Source organism: Protopterus annectens, chromosome 17.part0 (genome assembly GCF_019279795.1).
Source record: "Protopterus annectens isolate FY-2018-M chromosome 17.part0, PAN1.0, whole genome shotgun sequence".
In the NCBI taxonomy this organism is placed as follows: domain Eukaryota; kingdom Metazoa; phylum Chordata; order Ceratodontiformes; family Protopteridae; genus Protopterus; species Protopterus annectens.
Window position 1 is genome coordinate 336,430,778 of NC_056751.1, and position 15,000 is coordinate 336,445,777.

Genomic DNA, 15,000 nt, shown 5'->3' on the forward strand with positions numbered 1-15,000 from the left:
CAGGAAAGTGAACCTACAAATCATCTTAAGAATTATCAACCCATAACTTATCTAACAACATTACATGTTCTATACAAGAATTGATAGAGACAAAATCTATAGTCTTTTAAATAAAAAAAAAAACATTCATAGCATTAGAACAAAAGGGGAATAAAAGAGAAACATGAAATTAAGGAACACCTTTAACTAAACAAAACCATAATGAAGAGATATAAAAACAATTTTAACTTCAGTTTTGCATGGATAGAGTGCAAAAAAAGCATTGCCCTGCATTCTTCACTTCTCAATTACAGAATGTTTATAGATTTGTAAGCTACATCGTATACTGATAAGTTATATGGCAACTTCTGTGACAAAGTGGAAAAATGCTTAGCAATTGACACCATAAAAAATGGCAAGTTACTTTTCATGGTGTAAGAATCCAGCATGGAGAATTCCTGGTTGATTACTTCTTACTATTACTGTTTTCCTCACCCTGAGACCATCAAGCTCTTTACTTAACTGTCTAGGCTATGGTCACAGTCTAAACTCAAAAGAACAATCCTACCGAATAACATTTAATTTACTTTTATAACACTCTGTAACTGCACAGATCATTACACATTATTAAAACATTTTCAAATTATGTAAGAATGTGTAAAAGAAACATTTATAGCAGGAAAATTAAAAAAAATTAAAATTTATGAAAAATATCATACTTGGACTGTTAAGTGATATGAAAGAACTGGAACAAGATTAAGTATATAAATATCTAGAAATAGATGAAGGGGCAGTAATATAACAGGAACAAATAAGGAAGCAGCTTAATAATGAATATTCTAGAAGACTGAAATTAGTCCTGAAAACTGTTTTGACTTTTAGGAATAAAGTTCAGGCTATAAATTACCAGCTCACAGTCCCTGTTCTAACTTACTGCTTTGGTGTAACTGACTGGCCTCAGAGAGTGATGGAGCTGCTAGACAGGAAAACAAGAAAACTAATTCATTCTTATCGAATTATATAAATTGACAAGATCACATATCCCACAGTTTAAAGGATACACGGACCTCCTTTAAATTGAGTACATGTATATGTTGACGACTATGGCACTGCATACGTAATTACTTTCCTTGCACTGCACAATAAAATGTCAATGACAAGAATATTGACTGACCAAAAAAGGTTGACAATCAAACACTGACAGTTAACTGCACATGTGTGAGGAAAATCCCTGACGCACGCAAAGAAGACAAAACAAATAATACTGTTTATTGCAGGGGGGGCAAGACCCCTAGACCCCCATGTGGCTCACCTCATGCTAATAACATATACTAACTCTGAGATTATACAAGCCTCAGTGGAAGGGAATACTCCTCCACAAAGGGATTGTTGATCCAGCATACCTGTCAATCACCAGCATAGGTCGGCCAACTGTCATCAAACAATATTTTGCTGTGTTGACCAAATTCAGGATCCACACTGCATACATGTTACATATGTATTGACATTATCAGATCCAAACATAGTGAAAGTTTCAATCAATCAACAAACAAGTCTAAAATAACATCTTTGCTCATGTTAACAGAAGCATTTAGGAAAGAAGCAGGAATAGAAATCAAACCAAAATTAGACAAACAATAAGCAGAAACAGAACATCCATAAAACAAAATTAAGAATATAAAACATGATCAGAAAAAAAAATGAAAAGCTCACATTTATCGTGGAACTGGTGGAATAACCCCTCTTTTTATTAGGGCTTGACACATGACAGGTTTAGGCAAGTTGAATTTAAACCAAAAGATGAAAAGTTAATAAAATACAGCTCAAAACAGTTGTCTATGTACACAATGGTTCACAAAATGTATATAAGTATTAGAAGACACAGAGAAAGCTAGGCTTTGCAGCACAGAACTAGAAACAGTTGCACATCTTGCAGCAGGCTGCGGGTTTTCAAACTAAGAGACACAATGAGGCAATGTTGTCACACTGGAGACTATGTAGACTTACAGCATACAAGTAACTGAAAGGCACTGGAAAAATAACCCACAGAGGATTAGTGAAAATTAAGCAATGTTCATGGGGAGTCATCCAAAATCAACAGCTAAGAAGGTAGAAATAACAAAACCAGATATTGTATTCAATGTGAAAAAGTACAAAAGCAACACTGATTATCAAAATTCAAGGTGACTACAGTATCTTATATAAAGACATAAAGTTACAAAATACTATGGCATGCAAGCAGAAACTACAGCAGTGTAGAATATAAACATTCAAATAGTTTCTGTGGTAGTTAAAACAACTGGGCTAAAGAAAAAAAAAGAATTTCAAAGTATACTTATATATGGTACCAGTACAGGTAACTCCATATGAACTACAGAAGAAGGCAGTTCTGGGTACATTGTAGATGGTGACAAAGGGCACTCACGGCAAATATCAAAGACTGGAGCAATACTGATTTCATGAACTTTAACTGTACCCCAACTTTGGAATGGAGTCCATTGTTGTCATGGTATTAGAAATCCTAAATATTTGGAGAAATTAATGCTATGCAGAAATGATAGCAAAACCTTTTTTTTTTTTCATTTCACCTAAAATGTTTAAATGTCATAAGTAATCCCAACACACCCTTCCAGAAACCACTTTCATTATATAATACTGTAATCATGGCCATACAAAAAAAATTGGACAATAGAATTAAAAAAAACATACTATATTTTTTAATAATTTCTAAGGTCAACTTCTAAAGCTCAGTTAGTAATAAAATACCACGCAGGAAAATTGTCTGGTCATACGAGTGAATCACTAAGAAAGGCCTATAAAAACTCCTCCATTGAAAAATCTCACTATCAAAGTGCCTAAAATCTTGTCTCTCACAGTGAGGACTAATGATGTAGCACCAAGTCTGTTCCTTAACTTTCTAGGAGTATGAAATGAAAAAAGGGTACCAAAGCAATAAGAATTGTAGCAGAAGCAAAGCAAGAAAAGCCATCTTGCAAGCGATCTATAATCAAGCAAACTCAATTTACCTATGTCATTAATTCATGCACATATTACATACACATCACTTATACTCGTTTATTGGAAAAGTGTCCACAGTCTCAGCCTGAAACACAGGATAATGGAATATCAAAACAGGAAGATCATAGCTTACCTATAGTCACCATGCCATTTAACTGGGAATGCTGACGCTACAAACAGACAGCAAAGTACTTGGGAAACAGGAAGTATATTTTACTTTTGTTTTCTACTTTTTCCTTTTTCTCTGAGTTTGTCAACCTTGGTGATTTTATATATGTAGACTGGACTACAGGGACTTGCCCCCATGTCAGGGGAGCATAGGAACCTGCTCCCCTGCAAAAAAAGAATTGATTTTGTGTACAGTATAACCTCAGGAGTTCAAAGGTTCAGAGACTGCTACCTGTTGTTGATTATAAAACACACAACTAATCATAGCGAACCCCTCTTACTGCAGAACTATAAATAAAGACTTAGCATCTTCCTAGGTTCACAGGTTCATAGGCTTATAGGAAGTTACTAGGCTAGAAGCCCTACAGTCCCTACAAGCCTAACCATGTTAATCCCAAGATGCCCCACATGTTCTTATTATTAATTTGCAAAGCTAGTCTATGGTCGACACTGACTCCCCCTGTCCATGAGAGACATGGGTGCCACCCCCAGGGTGAATAATTTGTGGTCTCCCATCCTTTTGTCCAGGTTGTGCTTGAATAGAGTCAGTGAGGAACTCTGCTTCACTTGGATTTGAAATCTGTTCCAGTGGACTCTGGGAGATATATTTCAGACAGTCTCTGGGAGATATATTTGTCTCACCAGCATTTTCTGTTAATGTCACAGGCTAGGTTAAGATGCCTAGATTGAGTGAACATTGTGCCATTAGATTTGTGTATGTGAAGTACATCCATCAGGGCAGGGTCAGACACTGTCCTGTAAGTCAGGCACAAGTCTCCTCTCAGCAGCCTATATGGTACAGAGTACAGTGACATGGGTTTTAGTCTATCCACATACATCATTGTTTACAGACCCTGTATTTTCTTGGTGAGGAACCCCTGTGGTCTCTCTAGATGCTGCAGGTGTCTGTTGACGAACATGCAAAAGGAAGCATTGTATTCTATTAGTGGTCTGATGAGAGTTGAGCACAGTGGGGTTATAACATCCTTAGACCTGTATGTGATGCCCTTAGTTATGAGGTGTGCAATGTAGAATGCTTTCCTTACCACAGAGGAAACTTGGTGGTGGAAGTTCAGGGAAGTTCAGATTGCTATCTAGCTGTGTTCCTGGGTCTTGCACAACTCTATAGCTGTGTCACTGAGGAGTCTTATTGGGGATCTGGAGAAAGAGGGAGAAACCAGTCCCAGACTGACTGTGGTCTCTGTGTGCTCATGGGAAATTGCACTTGATGCAGACAGCTGCATCTGGAAACACTGTCCCCACTTGTGCCTGTGGTGAGGATTAAAGTTCCTTGATTACTGGTCCAGTGGTGGGTCATTACATTATTGGCTGGCAGTGGTGTGATATCTATATACTGGGATTCAGTGGTGTAGATATTGAACTCCTGCAGCCTGTAACAGTGGTCACTAAAGAAGATGTTTGTACTCTCAAGCAGCCACATGGTAGACATTCAGAGTTTCATATCAAAATCATTTTAATTATTTTGTGTTAGTTTAGTTAATCAGTGAAAACAGGCAAGGATGTCAACAGAGGAGTATGGCTAGCTGACAAGACGCCAGTTGGCTGAGATGTGCCAAGACAAAGGACTGGTACATGCCAAACTGACTAATCAGAAATTATTGCGCCCTTAGTCACAGCTGCATCACTGACCATCAACCATGAGGACAACCAGACTGGCCTTGGGGATGTACAACTCTCAGAAAATGTACAGTTCAACTTTGCCTCAGAAGACTTAAAAATCCATCTGGAGTGAAAGAGACTTCAACTGGAGGCAAAACGGTTGGAACTATAATCAGCAGAGAGACTGTGGCATTTGAAGGCTGAAGAAAAGGAGAAACAGATGGCACTGAATCAGCAGAGACAGATGACTGGAAGGTGAAGAGAATGAGAGGCAGAGGCAACATAAAAAGGAGATGCTAAATCTTCACCTGGGTCACAGAGGTAATGGGAAAGGGAATAACCAAACCCCAGAAGCAACAAAGGTCAGTAATTTTTTTCCACAGAGGGTGATTATTTTGATAGTTTTATTCATTTCTTTGAAAGGGTTTGTAAACAATGTAATGTTCACAAAGGGCTCTGGGTACAGTTCCTGACCCCCTTACTCCATAGTGAATGTGTAACTGCTGTTTCTAAATTGTCTGATACTAATTGTTTAAATTATAACACAGTTGAAAATTGTTTATTAGAGTGTTTTAGGTTAAAACCTGAAGCTTATAAAAAAGTTTCATGAGCATAGATGCAATGAAGATGAAAGTGTGTGTGAATATATTGCTGAGTTAAGCACTTGTTTTCATAGGTGGGTCAGTGGGTGCCAGGTCACCACTTTTGAAGGGTTGGCAGCCTTTTTGGTGAGGGAACAAGCCTGTAACACTTTCCCTGAGGACATGAGAATCTAGTTGGCAGAAAGAGAATGTAATACCGCAGATGAGTTGGGGAAAAAGGGAGACCTACAGCTAGCAAGCAGGGCATCACTGCACAGGAAAGGGATACCCAATGCTGCACGTTTGTCTAAGGAAACCCATGGTGGGCAGCCTAAACTGCCCTAACAGAGTTCAACAGTAACAGGGGAAGCTGCTAGTTCAGGTACATGGCCAGGATCAAGGGTTAAATGTTTTAAATGTAACCATTGGGGCCATGCAGCATACAGATGTCCATGGAGGCAAGGTGGGGAACAAAATGTGGGGGAGCCAGTTAGTGGGAATGACAGCAGTAAGTTGTCTGGAGACAACAAGGGTACCAAACTACCACAAGAGATTATCTACTATCTTAGCAGATGGTAAACAGGCCACTGCTAAGAGAGAGACACAGCCTCTGACCTAAGCATTGCGAAGCCTGCAGTTGTTAAGGAGGAGCACTACTTGCTTGGGCAGTCTTCTCCAGTCAGAGCTTTAGGAGGGATCCCATTCCAAATACCTTTGGCTAGGGTTTACCTTGACTGGGAGAGTGGAAAAGAAGCACACAAGTAGGTGTGTTTAAGGATATCCCTGCAGATGTCCTGATAGGTAATGATTTGGATAATAAAGTACCTTGTGTGCATGTAGTTACACGCAATCAGGCTTGGAGACAAGCATACACGTCTGGTAGACTGGGGGGGGGGGCAGACAGACTGCACACTTGAAGCCAGGTTTGGTGAGGTGACTACTTCAGGGAGGGTACTACCCTGGAGTAGTGAGACTGAACGTGAGCCACAGCTGTTTGTGAGTACCAATGTTCCCTTGAACAGAGTGACTGCAAGGGCAAAGGTGAGTAGTAGTATCCAGGCTGACAGTGAAGCACCGCTGTCAGAGGATACCAAACTCCCTGCGGAAGGGGAGCAGGGAAGGGTTACAAAGAGAGTGTTGAGAAAGGCTCATCTCTCAGACCCTACATTACAAGGCTTGAGGGAGGTAACCAGGAAGGCACCTGATTCTCAAGGAAAAGGGGAATCTGTATACTGGGACAAAGGGTTACTGTAGAGAGAGTGAGCCCCTGAGGCAGGGCTAGAGGGTAAGAGAATACAGCAGTTGATAGTGTCCAGACCCTACCATCTGGCACTTCTTAGACATAGCCCATAATATTCCCTTTGCAGGTCATATGGGCATAAAGTGTACCAAGAGATGTATTATGCAGAACTTTTATTGGCCCGGGATTTCCAGGGATGTAACAGGGTACTGCAGGACCTGTGAGAAGTCCCAAAAGGTAGGCAAGGCAGAAGACAAGGTGAAAGCTCCTTTGGTGTCTTTGCCTGTGATTAAGAAGCCATTTCAGTGGGTAGCTATGGTTATTATGGGGCCTCTGAGTACCCCATGTTCCACAGGGAAGAAGTATATCCTAGTGGTAGTAGATTATACTACCAGATACCCTGAGGCAGTGGCCCTGTCCTCCACTGAGGCAGAAAAGGTGGCAAATGCTTTGTTAGAGATTTTCAGCAGGGCAGGTTTCCCAAAAGAAATACTGACTAACAGAGGTGCCAGTTTCATGTCAGATTTGCTGGCCTGTCTGTGGAAGCACTGTGGGGTGACGCACCTAAACACCACCCCTACCATCCTCAGACTAATAGTCTGGTGGAGAGGTTAAACTCTACACTAAAGACCATGGTACAGGCATTTGCAGACCAGTTTAAGAGGGAGTGGGACAAACATTTGCCCATCTGTAGTTTGCTTACAAAGAGGTCCCCCAGGAATCCACAGCTTTTCCACATTTTGAGTTGCTGTATTGGCATAAGGTGAGGGGATCTCTAGATTTGATTTGTGATGAGTGGGAGGGTGATTGTGAATCCCACAAGGAGTCTGTTGTGGCATATGTCATAAACCTCAGGACAAGGCTCAGGGAACTCATGGGCTTGTCCCAGGAAAACCTGGCAAAAGCCCAACAGTAGAAAAAGTCCTGGCATGAAAGGAATGCTTGAGCTAGCAAGTATGCTGTGGCACAAGTTGTGGTTCTAATTCCTCTTAGACACAACAAGCTCCAGGCAGCTAGGGACCCTTCAAAGTGGTAAGGAAGGTCAGTGATGTTAACTACACAGTAGAACTACTAGGCAGGAGACAGGGACACAAACTGTACCATGTCAACGCAATGAAACCTTACCATGACAAGGAGGTCCTTGTGATAAGTATTTGCAGTAGGAGGCAGTTGGAGTCTGAGGGGGAATCTATGGCTACGGGGAGCCAGCCAGCAAAATCAAAAGTTACTATGGTGGTGCCTAATGGTTGCAGGTGCATGATATGACAGGGCAGCACCACAGTGGGGTTAGCAATGCCGACACAGAATGGGCTCTCAAGACAGAGTATTGGGTAATGTATTCCTAGCTAGGCTCATCCCTCTCAAGCAATGTTTCTCAAGGATCACTTGAAAAACTAGCTTGAGTATTCGAAGGGGGGAAAAAGTGACAGGAAAGGAAATAGTGCCACCACAGCTATCTGAAATTTTGTAAATAATTATATTATTTGGGAGGGTGGCCTAATGGTTAAGGTGTTTGCCTTACAAACACAAGGTGCTGGGTTTGAGTCTCACAAGGGATAATTGGCTAGGCTTAAAATGGCTCACAAGGGCAGTTAGCTTAGTACTAATCTATGAACCTATGACATTTGTGAATATCAACATGATTTATATAAGATACTTGTGTTACAACTGTATTAGAACTGTATCTCATGTGTCTATCAAACTGGTCTGTACCCCTGCTGGAAGAGAACAGAAATGCACATGCACTATCGTAACTATATATATATATATATATTAGGAATACAGGATGTTAAGTTAAAAAAATAGCTGAAATTAAATTACTTTATTGGCTAGGACGGAGCTATAATGTATAATGTCTGTACTAGGGAGATTTCTGTATTGTCTTTAGGGTGGACTAATTACTAGTTTTGAAACGTGGAGGAATATAATTGCTTTATGACTTCCAGTATCTGCCAAAGATCTGAGCAGAAGCCTTTGTCTGTGTATTTTCACAGGTAGATGCTAAATAATGCCAGCTTCCAGCAGTGGGGGGATCATCTGGGGACTAGAGTCAGATGACAAGAAATTATGCATTCTGCAAGCTATCCCAGCAGTAATATTTGAGATATTAATTTAAAAAAGTCTCTTAGAGAGACAGGCATTCTGTATTCTGTCTTGAGCCTGACAAGAACCACTCACCACATCTGCCTTGCTCTGATGAAGTAAGTTACTAGGGAATAGTATAATTCTCTTAGATATAGTCAGGAATATTGCAAAGCTTAGTTTCTTTATTTATTTGAGACTATCCTGCAATGGTGTTTTAAATAGTTCCTTTAATTTTGAACTCTGATGTCACTGTGAATATATACTGAGTATTTTCTTTTTCTTTCATTATTTATTATTAAATATATTTAAACCTTTAATTGTGGCTGATCTGTCTAGAGGTATTTTAAGTTTTGAGAGTACTTGCATATTTTTTGGTGACACTGTGTGGGCCACTACTAATAGCCTTGCTCGTGGTCAAACTACAATTTGTATTAATATTAATATTACATACAAAGTAAGATTGGACACCCTTTGTTAAGGGCTTTAAAGTAGTTGATAAGGAGTTGGCTGGTGACAATGATAACTACCTTGTAGTCCAGGCAAAAGGGGGCATAGTTAGTAAACCTTTGTCAGCCTTTCTCAGGTGTGTGTGTGTGTGTGTGTGTGTGTGTGTGTGTGTGTGTGTGTGTGTGTGTGTGTGTGTGTGTGTGTGTGTGTGTGTGTGTGTGTGTATGTGTGTGTGTATGTGTGTAAATCAAACCTCAAAGAATGTGTGTGTCGACTACCCAGACAGAGACATGAAGCACTGGTTAGACAGAGAGGGTGTTGGAGGTCTTTGCTTGGCCACTCAGCTGAGACTCTATAGCTGTGCCAGTGAGGAGTCTTACTGGGGATCTGGAGAAAGAGGGAGAATCCAGCCCCGGACTGACTGTGGTCTCTGTGTGCTCTTAAGGGAAATTGGATTTGATGCAGAGAGCTGCATCTGGAAACACTGTTTGTCTACCTGTCATCCTCCCAGTGTACATCCCCCACTGGTGCCAGTGGTGAGGATTGAGGCTCCTTGATTACTAGTCCAGTGGTGGGTTGTCACCATCTATTATCAGTTATGCACAAAGCTGCGCACTCCCTTTTCAGTTTTGGATGTAATTAAAGAATGCCTTATGACTATCCTTAGCTAGAGATGCCATTTAGCTTCATACTTAGCTTTAGAGGACTTCACGAGATTTCTGATTTGCTTGCTCAAGCTGAGGAGGGAATTCTTCCTCTGCTGAGTTTCCCTCTTATTATTAGACATCAGCTTTTCCTCTTATTATATAACCTTTTTATACTTGAGATCCACCAGGGTGGCTTGTTTTTTCATGAGGGCCTGGTTTTGATCCAGTCAGGTACAGATGAGTCTATATAACTGCTTAAGTGTTTGTTCAAGGCATATGAGTACACCTCTCCATAGGAGTCACTGCTGTCTGTGAATGTGGGGGATATAACATTTTTTTACCTTAGTAGTCTGAAGTTAGCTCTGGAAAAGTTCTTCAGTTTTTTTTTTTTTCTCCTGTGTGGGTGTCAGGTCCAATAGTTACTTTGAATGAGACAGTTTTATGGTTTGATCTTACCAGGGAAGGTATAACACAGGGGGGAGTGCAGTAGCTCCCTATGTTAGTGAGTACTATGTGTATCCCTTTTAGAGCATTTGAATTAACAAAGTTCAGGAACCTCTGGGTGAGTGTATTTGCTCATATATGTTACCCAGTTGATAGAAGGATAGTTGAAATCCCCCATGATTAAGGTGTTGAGCTATATGGAGAGTGATTCCAGTAAATCCAAGTAGGCAGTGTGCTTTTCCTGGTTCATGATGGGTGGTCTGTAGCTCACAATGATGTGGTAGGGAATTTTACCTAGAGTTAACTAGACATGGAGTAGTTTGAGAGAGTCATACTGTTTGACCAGTCTTGAGGCATACTTGGCTTTAATGAAGATGGATACTCCTCTACCTTTGGTTCTTTCACACTCATTTTGAGGTCTAAACATGTGGAAGACATTGTAGCCTTCCATACCTGGGGTGCTCTCCACAGCCTTAAACCAAGTCTCAGTGACTGCATAGACATCAGCATCTTCCATGGTGAGGCATGCTTCCAAAAGTCGGCTTCATTTTAGATTTCTAGCATTAAGCAACAGAACCTTGAGTTTGCCTTGGGTGGATCTTGTTACATTGGAAATGTTGTTGTTTTGACATTGCCTTAAAAGGCACTATGGGGGAGGCAAGCAACTTTGCCAGTATCCAAAACCCAAGAGGAGACAGGGGCAGCCCATCTCTGCAAAGCAACATGGAGTGTCGACCACGTCACTCCAGGCTGACTGATACTGAATCTCCCAGGACTGACACCAGAAGCTAAGCCAATTGTCAAAGTTGATCATTTTCATCAGCATCATCCTGGGAGAAGGTAGAATGCTGCTCAGGCCTAGGGTCATACCTACCTGAGACACACAGTCTGATAGTTCAATCATGTCTCACTTCCTATAGTCCCAAGAGGTATGTCTCAAGTCATTCATCTCAACAAGAACTATGACCGAGTTATAATGGTACGTGTTGTTGAATGACTTAACTGCATGCATGAAATGACAAATCCTGACACCTGACAGGCAGCCGACAGTGACCTTCTCCTTGTCCATCCTGGTAAGGGGAACATCTGTGTGTCTCACTATAGAGTCGCCTATGACCAGGACATTTAGTTGAGATGTGTCTTACCTTGGGGGCTTATTTGTTCAGACACATCTGTATGTGTTATGTGCAGCAGTTTCTATTTGCATAACAGTCTCGCCACTTTGTTTACATTTGGGAGGTCTCTGAATTTTTGGTAGACTTCTAGTGAGTACCTCTATGTATATGGTTCTATGTGCCATGTATTTAGTTTTTGTGAGAGGTGAAATGTGTGTAATGACAACATGTTTGGCATTTGGTTTGTTGTTACATAACAGGAGTGATTCCAGTTTCATAGTGTACTTACATCTCTCACACAGGGTATTTGTTTTTTATAGGAGTAAACTGTTGTCAGTACACGAGGACATTACTACATTACCTCAATATTCCCATGTCAGTTAGGCTGGCCAGAGAAATGATGGGAAACTGTCTGGCCATTACAGCAGGTTTTTACAGTATGAGCTATTAGGGAAAGGAGTGGGCTAGACTGACCAGTTTTTGTGCAACAACTATCAAGCTATTAGGGCAAGGAGTGGGCTAGACTGACCAATTTTTGTGCTACGACTATCAAGGGTTGTTAAACTGAGAGTTGTGGATGACAGTTGTGGTGATGCTGCTCAGTACGTAACTACGGTGTTTTTAGTGCAATAGAGAAGTTTGTGAGGGTTCCATTGACAAGTGGCTAAGGAAAAATTGTGTATCAAGACATTTTCATTTTTACAGAAAACCACTAACCACCACTGGGCAATGTGCAGCAAAGAGCAAATGCAAGGCTTAAATGCAGGTTAAATTTAACAGTTTTAAGCTAATCTACCAATAGGAAAGTACACACTGAACCTTTTTCCAGACATTTCCAGCTCAGACAAGGCTGCATCCACACTCCCACCTAGAGTTAACTAGACATGGAGTAGTTTGAGAGAGTCATACTGTTTGACCAGTCTTGAGGCATACTTGGCTTTAATGAAGATGGATACTCCTCTACCTTTGGTTCTTTCACACTCATTTTGAGGTCTAAACATGTGGAAGACATTGTAGCCTTCCATACCTGGGGTGCTCTCCACAGCCTTAAACCAAGTCTCAGTGACTGCATAGACATCAGCATCTTCCATGGTGAGGCATGCTTCCAAAAAGTGCGGCTTCATTTTAGATTTCTAGCATTAAGCAACAGAACCTTGAGTTTGCCTTGGGTGGATCTTGTTACATTGGAAATGTTGTTGTTTTGACATTGCCTTAAAAGGCACTATGGGGGAGGCAAGCAACTGTGCCAGTATCCAAAACCCAATAGGAGACAGGGGCAGCCCATCTCTGCAAAGCAACATGGAGTGTTGACCACGTCACTCCAGGCTGACAGATACTGAATCTCCCAGGACTGACACCAGAAGCTAAGCCAATTGTCAAAGTTGATCATTTTCATCAGCATCATCCTGGGAGAAGGTAGAATGCTGCTCAGGCCTAGGGTCATACCTACCTGAGACACACAGTCTGATAGTTCAATCATGTCTCTCTTCCTATAGTCCCAAGAGGTATGTCTCAAGTCATTCATCTCAACAAGAACTATGACCGAGTTATAATGGTACGTGTTGTTGAATGACTTAACTGCATGCATGATATGACAAATCCTGACACCTGACAGGCAGCCGACAGTGACCTTCTCCTTGTCCATCCTGGTAAGGGGAACATCTGTGTGTCTCACTATAGAGTCGCCTATGACCAGGACATTTAGTTGAGATGTGTCTTACCTTAGGGGCTTATTTGTTCAGACACATCTGTATGTGTTATGTGCAGCAGTTTCTATTTGCATAACAGTCTCGCCACTTTGTTTACATTTGGGAGGTCTCTGAATTTTTGGTAGACTTCTAGTGAGTACCTCTATGTATATGGTTCTATGTGCCATGTATTTAGTTTTTGTGAGAGGTGAAATGTGTGTAATGACAACATGTTTGGCATTTGGTTTGTTGTTACATAAAAGGAGTGATTCCAGTTTCATAGTGTACTTACATCTCTCACACAGGGTATTTGTTTGTTATAGGAGTAAATTGTTGTCAGTACACGAGGACATTACTACATTACCTCAATATTCCCATGTCAGTTAGGCTGGCCAGAGAAATGATGGGAAACTGTCTGGCCATTACAGCAGGTTTTTACAGTATGAGCTATTAGGGAAAGGAGTGGGCTAGACTGACCAGTTTTTGTGCAACAACTATCAAGCTATTAGGGCAAGGAGTGGGCTAGACTGACCAATTTTTGTGCTACGACTATCAAGGGTTGTTAAACTGAGAGTTGTGGATGACAGTTGTGGTGATGCTGCTCAGTACGTAACTACGGTGTTTTTAGTGCAACAGAGAAGTTTGTGAGGGTTCCATTGACAAGTGGCTAAGGAAAAATTGTGTATCAAGACATTTTCATTTTTACAGAAAACCACTAACCACCACTGGGCAATGTGCAGCAAAGAGCAAATGCAAGGCTTAAATGCAGGTGAAATTTAACAGTTTTAAGCTAATCTACCAATAGGAAAGTACACACTGAACCTTTTTCCAGACATTTCCAGCTCAGACAAGGCTGCATCCACACTCTTTTACCGCAAGGGTGCATAGGAGCCTTTCTTAATGTAAGATATCTGGTTTAGTGCTCAAGTCTAAATCTAGACTATGCTATCCAGTCTGAAAATACAGTTAAAAACAAGTGCAGAAAATATGCAGTTCCAACAGTAACAAGGCAGAAAAACGCAGTGATCAGATACAATTCAATTTAAAAAATGCAATAAAGACACAGAATATAATTATTTTCTTGATGCAGAAAACTCAAGTGCTTCCCCAACCTAAACAGACCACGCTACCTCCCAGTGCACTAGATGGAAAATCCACTGACCTCTTGATGTAGGAATACGTGCTTGCTAGAGTGTAAGAATATATTACTTTATCCAACAGCTAGCTAGAAAATGAATTCAGATCATGTAAATTAGTAGAACAGACAATGAGAGGCAAAATACACTTTTTCAATACAACCACACAGAAAGGCAAATAAATGATCCAGCATTATCAACAGTGTAGAAAAAGTGGAGCTTATTAAAATCAATTTACAGTAGGGGTGGGCAGCTTAAAATCACCAAAAAGCACATCAACAAAGTAGAGGGTGAGTGGAAAACACTAGCAGGGAATCACCAGCAGTGCTTTAGTTTATATAGGCTTGACATCTTTTTGGCAAAGGACAACGGTCCAGAAATACACCATGTCAAGAAACAGTTAACCAATGAAAAGGCATGTGAAATATGCACTCTGGATAATTTAAGTGCCTACCTCTCACACAGGACAAAAACACCAGGGCAAGCAGATTTCTTAAAACAGAAAACATAATGGAATTGGTAAAACAGAAAGCAGCTCTATCAGTCACAGACAAAAAATACAGGTTTACTTTCCTCATCCAGCAGGAAATCACTAGCAGTGCTTTATTGTATGCTGGCTTGAAACCTTTTCAAAAAACAAAATAAGTTTTCATATCAATAATGTCTGATCAATGTAAATCAAATTCTTTTTTTAGAGGAGTAACTTGATTAATGTTTTCTAGATATTATTCCATGAACATTACTATTACGGAGTATCAGCAAATTAAAAATACCAGTTAAAAATTGTTGATGGAACAGGCAAAATGTAAAATTGAACACAGAACCAATTCAG

General features: G+C 40.6%; 1 protein-coding gene across 1 annotated transcript in view; it reads right to left on the bottom strand.

Moving 5' to 3' along the window:
- The window catches only part of LOC122791436 (myelin regulatory factor-like), a 796,328-nt gene that overhangs the window by 485,282 nt on the left and 296,046 nt on the right, over positions 1-15,000 (bottom strand). The window lies entirely within an intron of this gene.